Here is a 16,469-nt window from a genome sequence, read left to right as displayed (position 1 = left end):
AAGGTTCTTTAGTTAGCCATAATGACAAGAAACATACACCGCCTGCTATTTGGGTCAAACAAACAGTATAGCCTTTTGTGACATCTGTCGATTTACAATGTACTGCATGCAGTGAATCAAAAAAAGTTCAACACAAAGATGTCTGTCAATATTGTTAGTTTTAAAAGAATGTACTTTACTTGAAATAGTATCCACTTAAAGGAGACATGTAACATGGTGAAGTTTACTAATATGGTGCAGATGTGCAGTAACCAATAGCAACCAGTCATCTGTGCAAGTTCGATTAATGGAAGTATATTGTTTTTTGTTTTTTTTGTGTTGCTGCAGTTTTGACATTTATAATTTACTCTGCAGTTCTCTGTCCTTCTTTTGCACCAAATCACACGAACGGCTAGATTTATTAAGAATCGAGTTTGCCGGTGGTTTAGTGTTCCAAACCGTCACATTTAATATAGGGCAGTTTGAGGTTTCAATTTAAAATGAATGGCAATGTATGGTGGATTGGAAAAGCCAAACTGCCAGCTGTTTGGTTAAAAGCGCCATCCAAAAGGCAGGACAGAACAGTTTTAATACCTGCTTCAGAATGGCTTGATAGCTCAAACATGCTGTTTGAACTATTTTGCCATTCAGAACATAAGAGGAAACACCACTGACATTTAAATTATTCATTATTTATTAAGGGGCAAAATGAATTTAATATTAACTTATGAGGGGATTTTTTTCCATTACATTAAGGGGATAAAATTATTAAATTATGAATTAAATCGGGTAATATGTAATGACAAATTGTGCAACATAAATAATTATATTCACCATTAACAATCAGTTAATAATATTATATATTAACATTTCCCACATAATATAATGTTGTAATAGAGTCCCCTTAAAAAAAAAATTAAAAAAAATCCCTCATAAGTTAATATTAAATTCAGTTTGCCCCTTAATCAAAAAATAATGATTGCCCAAATAATTTAAATCTCAATGGTGCTTCCTTTTATGTTCTGAATGGCAAAATAGCTGAAAAAGTATACTGTTTGATCAATCTCGCCATTCACAACCACCTCTTTTATTTTGCCCGTGTGAATGGCGGCTTGGAGGCGGTTTTGAAAACACCAGCTTAGTAAATCCGGTTGTTTTTATGTTCATCATTATTAAAATCGGGATAGAGAGTTGTAAAATGTTGGTTTTGAAAAATGTCAATTCTGCCCGTTTTAACTGCGGTTTGGGCTTTAGTTGAAACCGCCGGAAAAATAGCCAAAAATTACGAAAGCTGATTATGCAGTTTTAATGCACTGGGCCGTAAATAAACGTAAGACCTACAGGTTTTCATTTTTAAGCCCCCAGTGCTTCTTTTCAATATGCAAATGAGGGCTGGATTTAATTCAGCATCTGTGAGAATCCTTTGCAATACGATTTTGTATTTGAATGAATACTTAATTGTATTTGGTGCATCCTACCATTCCACTTTACTATAATCCTGTTTATATGATCTCATTTACGTACTGGAGGAAAAAGCATTAAGCGATAAAATGTCATCAGAACTGGATAAAGATAACAGACCAAAGGGGATGTCATTAGAATATCCATCTGGGCATATGTGACATTTAAGTGTGAAAGAGTTAATCAATAATAAAATCACCTGGTTTGTCTAAAAATTACTAAAAACACAAACATCGGCTTTAACTTGCTATTAAAAACAACACTCTTTAGTCTTCAGATACTTATTGACTTATCAAAATTGAAATCTAAGTCCAATTTAGCAAAGTTAACATAAACCAAAAAAATGCCTGCAAAAATATATATAGGTGACAATCGGCAAATTAATTAATATTCAGCAAAAGTACTAGTTTCCAATCGTTGCTTATCGCAGTGATAGAAAACCTATTGCTTTAGTTTATCAGTAAAACCTCCCTGAGGTAGCTGAGTGATACTGGCTGAGGTAAGTGTTAACTTATGCTTCGCCGAGCCGGTATGAAGGGATCTGCACATGCACAGTGGAAGTAGAAGCCTGGACTTGGGCTTGCAGTTCCACATTGTACAAAAAAAACCTAAAAAAAATAATGAAACAAAATATTTTTTTTAATAAGATTATCACATAAAAAAATGTTTTATTTAAATAAAGTATTTTTCACCTATTATCTACTGCAATAACCATCCTGAGATAGCAATAGAGATAGGATGGCATCGTCTGTACATGTATCGCTGCTGTTCTTCCTGAATTGGCTTCCTCTTGCAAAGAGCTTTTGCCAGACCATCTGGCAAAACGTTCACCGTCGATACCCAATGAATGCTATCTGCTGCAGGGAGGGCTTCATAGATAAGGGAGAAGACCTATTTCTGGCAAAATACACCAAATTTTGCCGGAGATGGGGCTTTTGTCAACTAAACAAATAGACCCGTATATAACACAGACAGAACATACCTAATTAGTCACAATTCTTATTGATAAAAGTAGTTATAAAAACACAGAAATATAAATGAAAAACGTAGATGCTAACTGGTACTATCCAGTTTTATTATGGGAGGCATCAAAGGCGGCCATGAGGAGTCACATTATTGCATATTTAGCTAAGAAATACAAACGCTGCAAAGCATAATAATTTTCACAATACAACGATAACACTAAAATACTTTAAAAAAATATTGTAATTTTTACAATAAAACAAATAAAAAAGAAAAAGGAGAATAATATTTAACATTTATATTTAATTATAATTATACTTCATTTTCTGGTGTAATTTGTGGCCTTGTGATGGGTAGAAGAATGTATGCTTTCTCAGCAGCAGACTGATCCTTAAAAGCTGACACTGCAATATAATTTCTTTGCTTTTTTTAAGGGGTACAGAGGGTTCAACAAGCACTCTTGCCATACTTTAGTATAAAAATACATCAAATCAGCCTTAATGCAAGTAATAACTATTTATAAATGTAGATAATTATTCCCTTATTAGTTCATCTTAAATGGGGAACGGGTGTAGGAGAAGAAGGGGGATATGTGCAGTTTTGAACTGTGGCATGAAGGGTCCATCGTTCAAATATAATGATAGAGGCTCATAAAATAGTATGTACAAAGCGCTCTCATGGCGGTTAGGGGGCATGGCCTGCCATCAGTGGGGGTGTGGCCAACCACCAGAGAGATGTGATTAGCCACTAGAGGGCGTGGAAGGAAAGAAAAATCATTGACTGGTCACTTCACACGAGTGATTCTTCTATCCTTCTGGCACAGTATATGAAAAAGTTTACAACTACTGTACCAGCCCTTTTTCCCCACCACAACCCTCTTGGCGTGTCCACCCCTTGCCCTCCTACTTAACCACAAAATTACAATCTGGCATCCGACTATTATAATTATTGTGGTAGCTCTGCCACCAGCACATAGCAAAATAGTGACTGGCACTGCTAGCTGGTAAATGGGAAGTCACTTCTGTTACCTCCGGAGCTGGATAACATCGGTCTGGGGAGGTCAGAAATACCAAAATATTTGCAGTAGCTGAGATATTATTACTTACATCAGTCTGCAGGACTCAACAGGGATACCACAAAATGTAGGTAGATATCCCCTAAAAGATAGGTCCTCTTTAAATGCCACCCCATTGGAAGCACATTGGACTCTCGAATATGGCAGAATAACAATGGTTTCAGTGTCAGCCAATGGTAAAAATCTTTGTGATCACCCTGTCCAATCATCTTGCTGTCATATTGACAGTTGTCATAGCCAATCAATATGAAAGGTGAGAGAGATGGAACCAATGGGCTCAGGGTGTCAATTACCTGGTTCAGAGACTCACACACCACACGGGACACATGGCAGGAGTATGGCATGCGGCACACAGGCAGTTGGATCAACCCAATCCTGGATATGTGTTTATTTGGGTCACATAATCAGAGTTTGCATGTGAGAAGAGCATCAGCATGGCCCTTGGTGTAAGTATGGGTATGTCAAATATTCATTCACATCCTTTATATTTAGATTTGTGAATCTTCCAGTAATTTTTTTGACTCATAACATGTAATATATTTGTATATTGTATATTGCAGATAAATATTTAGATGTTGTTTAGTTGATAGGATATATGTCGATGTAACTTTCCCAGACTCAAAAAAAAAATCCTGGATGTGCTTTTCTTTGCGAAACATTTCTAACCAATCCATTTTGATAAGGAATAAAAGTTTTTCCTTAAATAATGTTAGCATTAGTAGATTGTGTTTTCACCAGTGGTTACCGCAAGGTGACTTGGGTTTGGCGGCGTTCGCCCACAGGTCGCGGTCCCTACCAGGGGTGTTGGGCAGAGTCCCAGGCGAGTGATAGTGACTGGTGTAAGGTAGGCACACTGGTAATGTCAGTTCTATACCCAGACAGCAGATAGACAACAAATGCAGAATAAAAGTGCAATCAGCGATTTAATGATGATTGGATGAACAACAGGAGAGTCTCAATGTATTGATACAAGGAATGTAGAAACAGGATGAGCCGTACCACCGGCAATATAGTATGAATGAATACAATAGTGATATAACCGATATATTCAAATATGGCAATAGCATGAACAGTCCAGCAACAGAGTAGATATGGAAATGCAGCAAGTATACGGAACCACAATAAGGCAGCACCACATCGGAGATATAGGTAACAGTCCAGGCAACAATGTAGTTACAAAAGGTGCAGCAAGGGTGATGTACCCTGTAATGCCATATATGCTTAGATAAAAATAGGAACAGTTCAGCCAGCAGGAGTAGATAAGAACAAGCAGCTTAGATGATACGACCTGTAATGTCACTGAGCCACAAAGGCAAATGCGGAGTAGATGAGGCTTGAGTGATGCAGTCCGGAGCAATATCACAATAAGGTCAGATGTAACTTGAGCAGCATGACCCGTGTAGCAGCAGCACAATGAAGACCAATGTAGCTTAAGTGATCCAGCCCGTGGAACAGCAATACAACAGAGGCAGGTGCAGCTTGAGTAGTATAGCCCGTGGAACAGCAACACAGCGGAGACAGGTGCAGCTTGAGCGGTATAGCCCGTGGAACAGCAACACAGCAGAGATAGGTGCAGCTTGAGCGGTATAGCCCGTGGAACAGCAACACAGTGGAGACAGGTGCAGCTTGAGTGGTATAGCCCGTGGAACAGCAACACAGCAGTGACAGGTGCAGCTTAAGCGGTATAGCCCGTGAAACAGCAACACGGCGGAGACAGGTGCAGCTTGAGCGGTATAGCTCATGGAACAGCAATACAGCGGAGACAGGTGCAGCTTGAGCGGTATAGCCCGTGGAACAGCAACACAGTAGAGGCACTGACGATCCAGGTGAGAACTCACAGAATAGGTAAGAACCTAATCAGACAGGTAACTTGATCAACAGGCCCAGAGGAAAGGGAGGAAGTGCCTTTTCAAGTTTAGAGCCAGAACCAGGAACCAATATGAATCTTGCCAGCAACAGACAGGTATTCAGTCTTTACATGTGCAGATCAAGACTAAGGGTTTGAGATCTGCTAATGAGACACAGGTGAGTGTCTTAGTCTTTGTCTATGAAAGCCGAATAAGCGCCGTGTGACAGGTATGAAATTAACTAGATCTTAATGTTTGATTTGCATTCAAATTCTTTTTATTACAGGACATTCCCATAGGCAGTAATATAGAGACGTATCAGGATTTTTGAATCTAGGTCATTTTGAGGGGATGCTAGGTGCTACAATGATCTAGCAACTAGTTTTAGGGCCTCCTCCTCAAGTATGTGACTTCACTTCTGGTTCAGGGGTCATAGGCTAGGGTGAGGCCTAACACAGCATTGGAAAACCTCAGAACTGCTTACTGTTTCCTGATTCTCAATAACCATCCAACCATGTGGCCTAAAGCCCGGCCTACAATGTGACTGTTTCTCCGGATTGCAGCCCATAGTTTTCAAAGGCCTACAATTACTTCTAAAATCCAGAACTACCACATCATCATCACCATTTATTTATATAGCGCCACTAATTCCACAGCACTGTACAGTGAACTCACTCACATCAGTCCCTGCCCCATTGGGGCTTACAGTCTAAATTACCTAACATACACACACACAGACACAGACTAGGGGCAATTTTGTTAGCAGCCAATTATCCTATTAGTATGTTTTTTTGGGAGTGTGGGAGGAAACCGGAGCACCCGGAGGAAATCCACGCAAACACGGAGAGAACATACAAACTCCACACAGATAAGAACATGGTCGGGAATTGAACTCATGACCCCAGTGCTGTCAGACAGAAGTGCTAACCACTTAGCCACCGTACTGGTCTGCGACCATTGTTTTCACAGGCCTACAATGGCTTTTAAAGAGTGCTTAAGGCCCCTCTGGCCTGAAATCCAAGCCCCACATTACTTTCTGAGCACCTTTGACCCAGTGCATATATATGATCATAATTACTTCAGATTCCAGCCTACCATTCAGCCTTTCTTCAAATCTGAGGCCTTACACTTCACCGCTCTAGATGCCATTTGTATTCATCAATATTACATAACATCAGAGAGTATTTTCTGCAAACAGACCTACTAAAACTCTAGTGACCTGGTGTTGCTTCCATCAGAACGGTGAGATTTCCTTTCTATAGTATCTTTAAACCTTGGCCAATAGCCTGTTAATTCCTGAGAAAGAACCCTTACCCCAGATAATATTCAACCTAATTATGTGCCATCTGATTAAAGAGAACCAGAACACCCCTTTCTGAAAATCCTTTTTATATAGACTCTAACAATTCCAAGACGTATATATTTCAAGAATTTGGCTGTTTTTATTATTTATTTCACTCTAAATATTGTCTTGTCCTTAATGTTTGGATAACCTTATTCCTTTCACAGTTTAGTCTCTCTCAGGATGCTCGTCCATGTCTCCCACCCTCTGCCCTGGGCTTTCCCAGTCTCCAAACACACAGATACGTTCTGTCCCCTTTTAACAGTAGCCTTCTGGGAGATGTAGTCTCTCTCCCTGAACTGGTAAACGACAATGTCCATTTCTTTTCTCATTGATACAAATGTGATTAGTTGCCCCTGGGTGCTCAAGTCCAACTGCAACATCCCCAGAGGTTACACTGATAAAAGGGTCAATCTTGAATACATAGAGGAGGCTGAAGGGATAACCTTTCCGGATGACACACCAAAAGTAGGGCCCACCCAAACATTCACTAGAGGGAAGCTCTCGGCTCCTATAATTGGTATGTAGCAAATAATCAACCCTCATTGGCAGGCAATACCTCTCAAGAAGTGCCCAGAGGTATTTATGACACGATACAACACTTTAGATTGACCCCGTACCAGAAGGTACTTAACCTACTTCTCAGCACTGCACCGCTCAACTACATCCCCGATACCAAATACAGAACAAAAGATGCTTTGACCCTTCACCGTACAGTGCTGAGAAGGGGAAAGCAACATGGCTGAAAATTCCATAATCCTGTTAAAAATAACCCTTGCCAGATTCTTCCTATCCATATTGAGAAGGGCGATGGGGAGTCAGTTCTCAAATTTTTCTCCTTGGATAACAAAATAAGGGCAGACTGACTCATGGAGAGAGAGAGTAACCTTGGTCAAGGTTGTCCCTTGAGTGCCCTCCTCTTTGTATTCATATTTGATTGACCTTTTTATCAGAAGAGTTGAGGGTTTTATAGTGAGGGGAGTGCAGCTGACTGTGGATGTTTCCTTCAAGGTAGCAGCCTATGGAGATGATGTCACTGTCATCCTGTCAAACATGGCCGAGGCATGTGGTGTTGAAAATCCGATCTGCGAATGTTCTGAGGATTCGGGCTCAGATATAAACCAGGAAAAGAGTGAAGTTCTTTGTTTAAGGGAGGAAGGGTGTCAGTTTGTCCTTCCAGATGCACTCCCACACTCCAGTCAAGAGATTAAAATCTTAGGCATTCGATTTAGTTTGGGTGCTTATGCCCAGCAAAATTGGAAATTTAAACCAGTAGATGCCGCCTTTGTAGAATTGGAAGAAGTGGAAGCTGTCCTACAGAGAATGGATTGATTTGATCAAGACTTAATTGATTCCAGTTTTCATGTATGTTAGTTACATATGTCTTTTGCCAGAGTCATTAATGGTCACAGTCAGTTCCATGTTCTTTCAGTTGTTATTGGGGATCAATTTGAACTTCTTCAAGAGGAGTGTGACATACAAACCGAAGGTTGAGTTTGCCCTTGGGATGCTAAACCTAGTGCTGTTCTTTAGCACTGCCTTCTTGAAGCTTCATCTTGGGAGTCTCTTTTTGAAGTCTCCCGCTCATGTAGCTGGCTTTTGAGTTTGGGTGCACCCCTTTCTCAACTTAGATTTAAGCATGGATACCTCATGGCTTATGTGATTCAGGAAGGTGAGAAGGAAATAGCAGATCGAGGTGGGCGTGGCAAAAAACACCAATAGGAAGGTGTTGAAGAGGAGGATTTTGCATACTCAATTTGATGTGATCCTGTTACTAAAAGAATTGGGGAATTCCAAGCATATTCCTCTGAAGTTTAGCGATTTCATTTGCCTTGTGTTTCATGGGAGGGTCTATGTTAAGGGGAACCTGAGGCATAGGGGTCTCGAATGTTGTTGTTGTCCACGGGAGAAATGTCATGGGGGGTGGGGGGGAGACAGTGGACCACCAACTCTCCTTTTTAAGCCACACCCATGATAGGTGGCAGAACAAATCAAGTGCAGCCAACAGCTGTGCATTACCCGTCAGCATAGCTGCACACTATAGATGGGACATTGTTGATGGAAAATGTGGTGACAGAAGTACCCATGGGACTGATGGCCTGAAATAGGTGCTGTCCCTTTTAGATGTAGATGTCTGGTAGTCATAGTTTAGACAAAATGGCTGTTATGTGCGCATTGTAACACATTGCAATTTAAAAAGTCTTAACCCAAATTCCAAAATTTTTATATGTTGCATATTTTCTATTATCCAAACCCTCTTCCCTGTTGTAAGACAGCACTTTTGTGATCGCCCTTATTTTCAAGGGTCCCATCCTGTATGTAAGAGAGTGAACTGTGAGAAAATAAATCTTGCTCCCTGTCTGTATAATGTAAGTACATTAAAATAAAGTTTGTCATCCCAAATTGTGCTAACTTCTCAGCTCCCTGACAAAATTGAAAAAAAAAGCATCTGTCCATTCTCACCACTGCAAGTGGATATTACATTTTTGCTGTAAGTTTATAGTTCAGAATATTTAATGCTGACTCTTCTTGGCAGTAAACTTGTGTGCAAATGATATGTCTGACAGCAGAGAGAGCACTATTGTTGCTATAGTAACAAAGAAAGGCACAGGCACCGAGCTATCTATGATACGTATCTCATGAGATCTGACATCCTTGAGTAGCACGTCACTCCACAAAGATCATGTTTACATACCAAATTAAGATCAGTGCTATTAAGGGTACATTAAATTGGCATGCACAGAGTGTTCTAAATGAAAATATTGTATATATTTATTAGGAGAATAAATTTGTTCTGACCTATACTGTTTGAAAGTCCACACAGGAGAGGGAAACAACAGAGAATGGGAGTTCTAAAAGAGATCAAAGAAAAAACATATACATATTATACAGGCTAATGATGGAAAGAGCACAACTGATATAACATCAGTTACAAGGAGTCAAAGTGAATTTACAAAAGAGCCAAACCTATAATAATAGATTATTTTAGAGGTGAGCCCAGATAGTCATCTCATGTAAAGAAAAATCGATTAAAAGTTTTAAGTTGGTTGAATACACCCAAACGTCCAGGTGAGTAGGAAATAAGCTTAGCAAAGAGAGAATAGAGGCAAATTGAATTAATCTTTAAGAGTTCATCATGTGAATAAACCAAGCTATTACCCTTCCCTCCTTTCTCTGATGCAGATCTTTTTGATATGTTTTTTGTCGTAAATAAATATGTTAAGAAGTTATGTTTGAAGAGATATTGTTTTTCAAGCAAAATCTGAAAAAAACAGAACTCCATTGTTCATGATAGAGTTGACTCCATGGACTTCTCAGTACTACAGTCACAATGGGAAGCAATATACATTCAGAGAGCCCTTACCAATCTATGACAGTATGCTCCCCACGCTTTATTTGTCAGGTGCTCTGCCCGGCAAAAATCCCCTGCCACCTGGAATTGTGACACAGCCGAAAGTCGCGCTGACGTTTCGATATGAAACTTGATTTTTGGTGACTTTTGGCTGCTTCACAGTACTGGGCGTGTGCCAGTCGGCAGGGGGTCACTGCAGCGCAACTTTTGGCTGCATCATGATCCCAGGGGGATGTCAAACTTCAGGGGAGAGACGATCCTTCCCCCTATATAAAAGGAAGGGAGCAGTTGCCAACGGTTCAGTCGCTGCTGTACTGTGAAGAGAGTGGTCCTCCAGTGTTCACTCTCTGCATTTTAGTGTTTATTACTTGGGGGCCTTCTGTGTAGCCAGCAAGTGGGGACAGTATCAGGGCACTGTAAAAAATAATTTGTGTCCTAACAGCATTTGTGCAGTATCTGGGCACTTTAAAAAATAATTGGTGTCCAAACAGAATTTTGGCATTATCTGGTTGCTGTTAAAAAGGATATATGTGTTTCAACCAGCTGTTACCAATAATGAGTAAGAAATTAAATGAGAAAACAACAATCTTAAGTTTCTTTAATAAAACTGTAGGTACGAACACAACAACAGAGCCAAAAAAGACATTGCATCGAGGCTGGTCTATTATATGAATCACAGTCTATTTCGTATGACAAATGTATCTCTAAACATCGCATATCAGGAATAAACAGTGACTGGTTTAAAACATTCCAGTGGTTATTAATAAAAAAAATGTAATAATGTATCCACGTGTATAAAGTATGGAAAGAAACCGGCCACAAACAAGGAGGTGGCTTGGATGACTATTCAGTGCAAAAGACTTCATAAAGAAAGTTTAATTGACCACGGGCAAAATAAATTACACGTTAATTCGTGTTTAAATGTTTCAAAAACATGTTTTTGAAGAAAATGAGTTAGGAGAACTTAAACGATCAATTTCAGTTTTGAGTAATTTGCATAGAGATGCTTTTGTGGAAGCTTTAAGAAGTATGTATTGGTTGGCAAAAAACAAACAACTACGTACTACATTATATGGAAATTTGTTTGAGCACTGCAAGGCAATGGGTTGTCCATACTTAAATCATCTTAATATTGTAAAGAATGCAAAATACACTTCGGAAATAATAATGCAAGAATTCCTTGACATCTTAGCTTCCCAAATAAGATGTAAATTACTCAAACATTTGCATCCAGCAGTTTACTTTAGTCTTCTGTGCGATTAAATGATAGACATCTCAGTTTTGAAGCAGCTTATTATATACATTAAATACGTTTCAGGGGCGCACGGAGGATTGTCGGGGGGGGTTTCACCCCCGACCCCCAAGGAAAAACAACCCGAGAGAGAGCTGCTGCGCATGCGCCCGCGCATGCGCAGCAGCTCCGTTTCGTCAGCTCTGTCCTATACAGCAGCCGCGGCGCTGTCTAAGAAGCGACAGCGTCGCAGCTGCTGTATAGGACAGTGGCCACTTAGTTAGCGCAGAGGGGGGTTTCTATAGATTCAGAAACCCCCCCTGCGTGCGCCACTGCGTTTGTCAAGTTAACAGAGATTACTGTTAGTTTTATATCAACATGTAGTATCATTGAGAGCAAAGCTAAAACTATAACTAACAAAATAATTGAAAAATTGCCAATATAGAGTAGGGTGGAAAAAATAATCTAACTTGGTGGTTCTAGGCTCTGATGGAGCTGTCATGATTGGGAAGCACAAAGGAGTAGCAAAACTATTAAAAGTTGAAATAGGCGCAGTCATGGTCAACTGTCATTGTATAAGCCACTGCCTGGCTCTTGCTAGTGCCCAAGCAGCTGCTGAGGTGCCTTATTTAGTAAAATTCAACGATATCTTAAGACAACTGTTCTTTTTTCAAATTCTCCCAGTTAAAATGGCTGGTTTATTTGGAATCCAGAATATAGTGAACAGTCTTCAGATTAAACTTAAAATGGCTAGTAACACTAGGTGGCTGTCTGTTGACTTTGCAGCACACTCTTTAAGAGAATGCTTGGTGAGTGTCATTGCTGCACTAGAAAGAGAGGCCACTGAACGAAATTACATCACAGCTGAAGGTTTAAGCAAATATATGAACATACAATTTTATAGCTTCACTTATGATGCTTCAAGATGTGCTGCATCATTTGTCTAAATTTTCTAAAGCTTGGCAAAGGCAAGATGTCAATTTAACAGAAATAAACCCCATCTTAGGGGCATATTCAATTGATGGCGAGATTGCCGAAATACCCGCGCTCTAAAAATATTACCGTTAATACGGTAATATCTCGATGAATTTCAGCTCGCAGCTCCCTGAGCTGCGAGCTGAAATACAGCAAGTAAATTACCGTATTAACGGTATTTACGCGCAGCGGTAATATTTTTCGTACGCGGGATTTTCGGCGATCTCGCCATCAATTGAATATGCCCCTTAGAATCTAAAAAACTATGCATTATGGAATTGAAACACACACCTGCTACTCATTTTAAAAATCTCCATCTCCATCTTGCCATTGAATGGTCAGACTTTCGAATAAATTGCTCTGATGTTAATGCTACAGCTTATAAGATGAATATCTATCGTAAATACATAGAGACAGTTATTAACCACCAAGACGCAAGATTTACAGATATGCCAATCATATCCTGCTTTTCACGAGTTTTCAATAGAGACAGCCATGATCAAAATGAGACTTGTGAGATTCTTTTTGAGCATTATTCCAAAACTGTCCTCCAATCTTAAACTATGAAAATAGTAAACTGGAATGGACAGTTGCATCAAAATTGTTTGGAGTAGGGTCCTTAAAAAATCTAGACTTAAAACAAATAATGCATACATTTTCAACAACAACTGTGCTCAAAGAATGTTTTGCAAATTTAACAAAATTAGCTGCTATTGGACTACCTATACCTGTAAGCACAGCATAATGTTGAAGAGGATTTTTTTTTACTCTAAAATAAATTAAAACCTGTTTAAGGAATCACATGAAGCAGAGCACACTAAATAATCTGATGCTGATTTAACTAGAGGGATCAGATCCTACAGACTTTGATTATGTAAAAGCTGCAGATGACTGGGCTTCTAAGAAAAAGAAGAATTAATTAAATTTTTACCTTACTTTTCTTAATGACTCCCATTATCTTATTTTCATTTGGAAGGGAGATTCAGAATTTATTTAACACAATTCACTTATATTTAAAGATGCTCAGGCTTGATTTTCGGAAAACGGAGCCCTCGTAATGGAAAATGAGGCAAAACGTCATTATTGCGTCGTTGGAACTCGCAAGTTTTGGATTCCATAAGTACTGCCCTCCACGGAGATCCGGCACCGTTTCACACAGAGACACAAAAGGGGTAGCAGGGTTCTTGGCAGTCTCCAGTGCAGTTGGGCAGCATATTAATGAAAGAGAAGAGGAGGGCTGGCAGTGTTCTTAGAAGTCTGCAGTGACATTCTGCTGTGCCATAGCTCACCCAGAAACAGGAGAAGTGGCAGTGTTCAGTGCAGAAACAGAAATAATAGGACTGGCAGTGTTCTTAAAAGTCTCCAGTCATATTCTACTGTGCCATAGGTCACACAGAAACAGGAGAGGTGGCAGTGTTCTTGCCAGTCTACAGTGTACGTGGCATTGCTCATTGTCAGTGCTGAAACAGAAATAATAGGGATGGCAGTGTTCTTAAAAGTCTCCAGTCACATTGCTCTGTGCCATCGATATATATTCACATCAGTCCACAGAAGACCAGGAGCACAAAGCAGCTACTGGCACCAGTCATGATGATAATAATTCCACTACATCATCTGCTAAAGCCTATGTTAAAGTGCATAGTGGTTTTAAGTCAAGGCAGCACAGTGGCCTAGTGGTTAGCACTTCTGCCTCACAGCACTGGGGTCATGAGTTTGATTCCCGACCATGGCCTTATCTGTGTGGAGTTTGTATGTTCTCCCTGTGTTTGCGTGGGTTTCCTCCGGGTGCTCCGGTTTCCTCCCACACTCCAAAAAACATACTGGTAGGTTATTGGCTACAATCAAATTTGACCCTAGTCTCTCCCTCTCTGTCTGTCTGTGTCTGTGTGTGTGTCTATAGTAGGGAATTTAGACTGTAAGCTCCAATGGGGCAGGGACTGATGTGAATGAGTTCTCTGTACATCGCTGCGGAATTAGTGGCGCTATATAAATAAATAAATGATGATGATGATGATGAAGTCAAGGAAACAAAAATGTAAAAAAACAGCTTTTACCTTGGTAAAGAAAAGAACACCTGTAATTAAAGCAAACTTAACTGCAGAAAAAAATAAAATCACCAACATGCCATTCTACACACGCAGTGGCAAGGAAAGAATCAGACCTTCGCCTTTCTCTATGTGTGCCAGTTTTGCAACTGTCGTTGAGGCATCTCTTGTAAGGTCAGTCCATGCAAGACCTTGTCATTCTGACTCAAAAATTGGTGCCAAATACATTTAAGTGTAAAAGCCAAGCTGGAAGAAAACAGTAAGGCATTAGGTATTTATGGCCAATTACATCAAAGTACAGAGACTTCTGTAATGGTGGATTCCACCAATAATTTATTATTGTGTGAGGATGATGTACACAATGATGAGGGTGATGATGATGACGACAACATATTGCCACTGTAGAGTTCATTGACAGCACTGTTGGGCTTAAGGCAGCTAAGCTATTGGTAGCTTGCTTTGTGGGACCCAAACAAACCAAGCACGTCAGCCACAAAAGTGGCACTCCTTGTCGCTGGAGTGCTTGGTTTGTTAAACTTTACATGTCCTTTTTAATATCTAACATAAGGGTGGGTGGGAGGGCTCAAGGACAACTCCATCTTGCACCTCTTTTCTTTTCTGCCACTGCTGTTTGACAATGTTTCCTACATGTGCTATGAACTGCCATGTGTTTGTGTTGTTTCTCTGGCTATTGGTAACCAGCCAACTCACTGCAGTCTTTGGCCGAAAGTGTATGAAAATAATATTGTGACCTGTGAGGTGTTCAAAATTGACTGGAAATTACTGAAAATTAGTGTAGTATAATGTAATGTAGGGACAAAAAAAGAGCAAAATTATGTGATTTTAGCATATTTTAGCAATTTTAAAGAAAAATACAGATCCAAAACCAAAACACGCGAGGGCGGTTTTGCCAAAACCAAAAACACAAAGTTAATACAGATCCAGAACAAAAACACGGGGGTCAGTGAACATCTCTACTTACATTAATAATAATTTTTTCAAATCTCACATTCACTCAATCACTCACGAGTTCCACACCTTTGAATTACCTATATATCAACTTATCTGCCACCGTGGGAGAATACATTCTTACAAAAACATATAAAAAATAAGTAAATACTATCAATTATTTACATTGTACTAAGCAACACTACAAACCATGGAACTAAAACATATCGTACAATCAAATTCGAAGAATAAGACACAATTGTTCAGAAGATTTAGTTTTTAGAAAACAGTTTAAAATGATGTACGTGACTTTCCAATAAAGAGGTTATTCCTTGGATCTACTGAACAAGACTTTAGATAAAGTCAAAACCCTTTCTAGGGCCAGTTTGTTGGAATCAGGATCTGTATAAACATAATCTTTCACTAGACCTTTAGTAGACATGTCCTAATCACTAATCTGCAAGTGTACTAAAATTTGAGGCAAAATTAAGAATATTATCACAAAACATCACAGAACACTTTAATAAGATCCATTATTGGTTAATGACCAGAAGAAGACAAATGTGTTAAAAAAAAAAAAATCGAAAAATCAAATAACCTGTCACACACCCTAATCTTGCACCTACTTTTCAAACCCACTGTCCAGCACACTCCCTTTATTTGTCCCTTCGCTCCAGGCGCAGAACCCTATGCCATAATAATAATACTTTGTAAAACAGAAGGCACATGTCAGAACAGTGTCGGACCCACCGAGGGAATACAATGGTAAAGGCCCACCAGAGGTGGTGTGTAAAGCTGCTAAAGGGGGCGTGGTCAGCTCACAGAAGTCCTGGCTATCTCCATAGCGTAGTATACAAAGAATGTAGTGTATATAGTGTGCACAGTCTGGGCCCTGCCCCATAGATTGTGACAAAGTCCTGACTGAGCAGCCCCAAAATTAGGACTGCCCTAACAGGATCAGAACAGTTGGCAGACAGTCCTGCTCTCTCCTACCTGTTTTTGCTGCTGTCGCTACCTGGCACTGTTGGTGTCTAAAGCTCGGTTGCTGCTTAGCTGGGTCCTGGAATGTTGGGGTCCAGTTTGGAAAAAGATAGGTACATGATAAATGGAAAGTCCAGCAATGAGTTAACCCTCTAAAATCAATAGCACCCATGTTTAATAATTCGTCCATTGTCCCTGCAACCAGTCCTGACATTAAATTTATAGTATTCACATTTAATAAAGTAATTTTGCTTAGTCAACCCATACATT

At 39.7% G+C, this 16,469-nt stretch overlaps 1 long non-coding RNA gene across 1 annotated transcript in view; it reads right to left on the bottom strand.

The window, feature by feature from the left end:
* Nucleotides 1-9,521, bottom strand: part of LOC142160437 (uncharacterized) — a 47,930-nt gene extending 38,409 nt beyond the window's left edge. Inside the window, exon 1 of the long non-coding RNA XR_012693224.1 lies at nt 9,467-9,521. This is a non-coding gene — a long non-coding RNA (uncharacterized LOC142160437). The remainder of the gene's footprint in view (nt 1-9,466) is intronic.
* Nucleotides 9,522-16,469: the final 6,948 nt, after the last annotated feature.

This window comes from Mixophyes fleayi, chromosome 6 (genome assembly GCF_038048845.1).
Source record: "Mixophyes fleayi isolate aMixFle1 chromosome 6, aMixFle1.hap1, whole genome shotgun sequence".
NCBI lineage: Eukaryota > Metazoa > Chordata > Amphibia > Anura > Limnodynastidae > Mixophyes > Mixophyes fleayi.
This window is presented reverse-complemented; position numbering and strand designations above follow the sequence as displayed.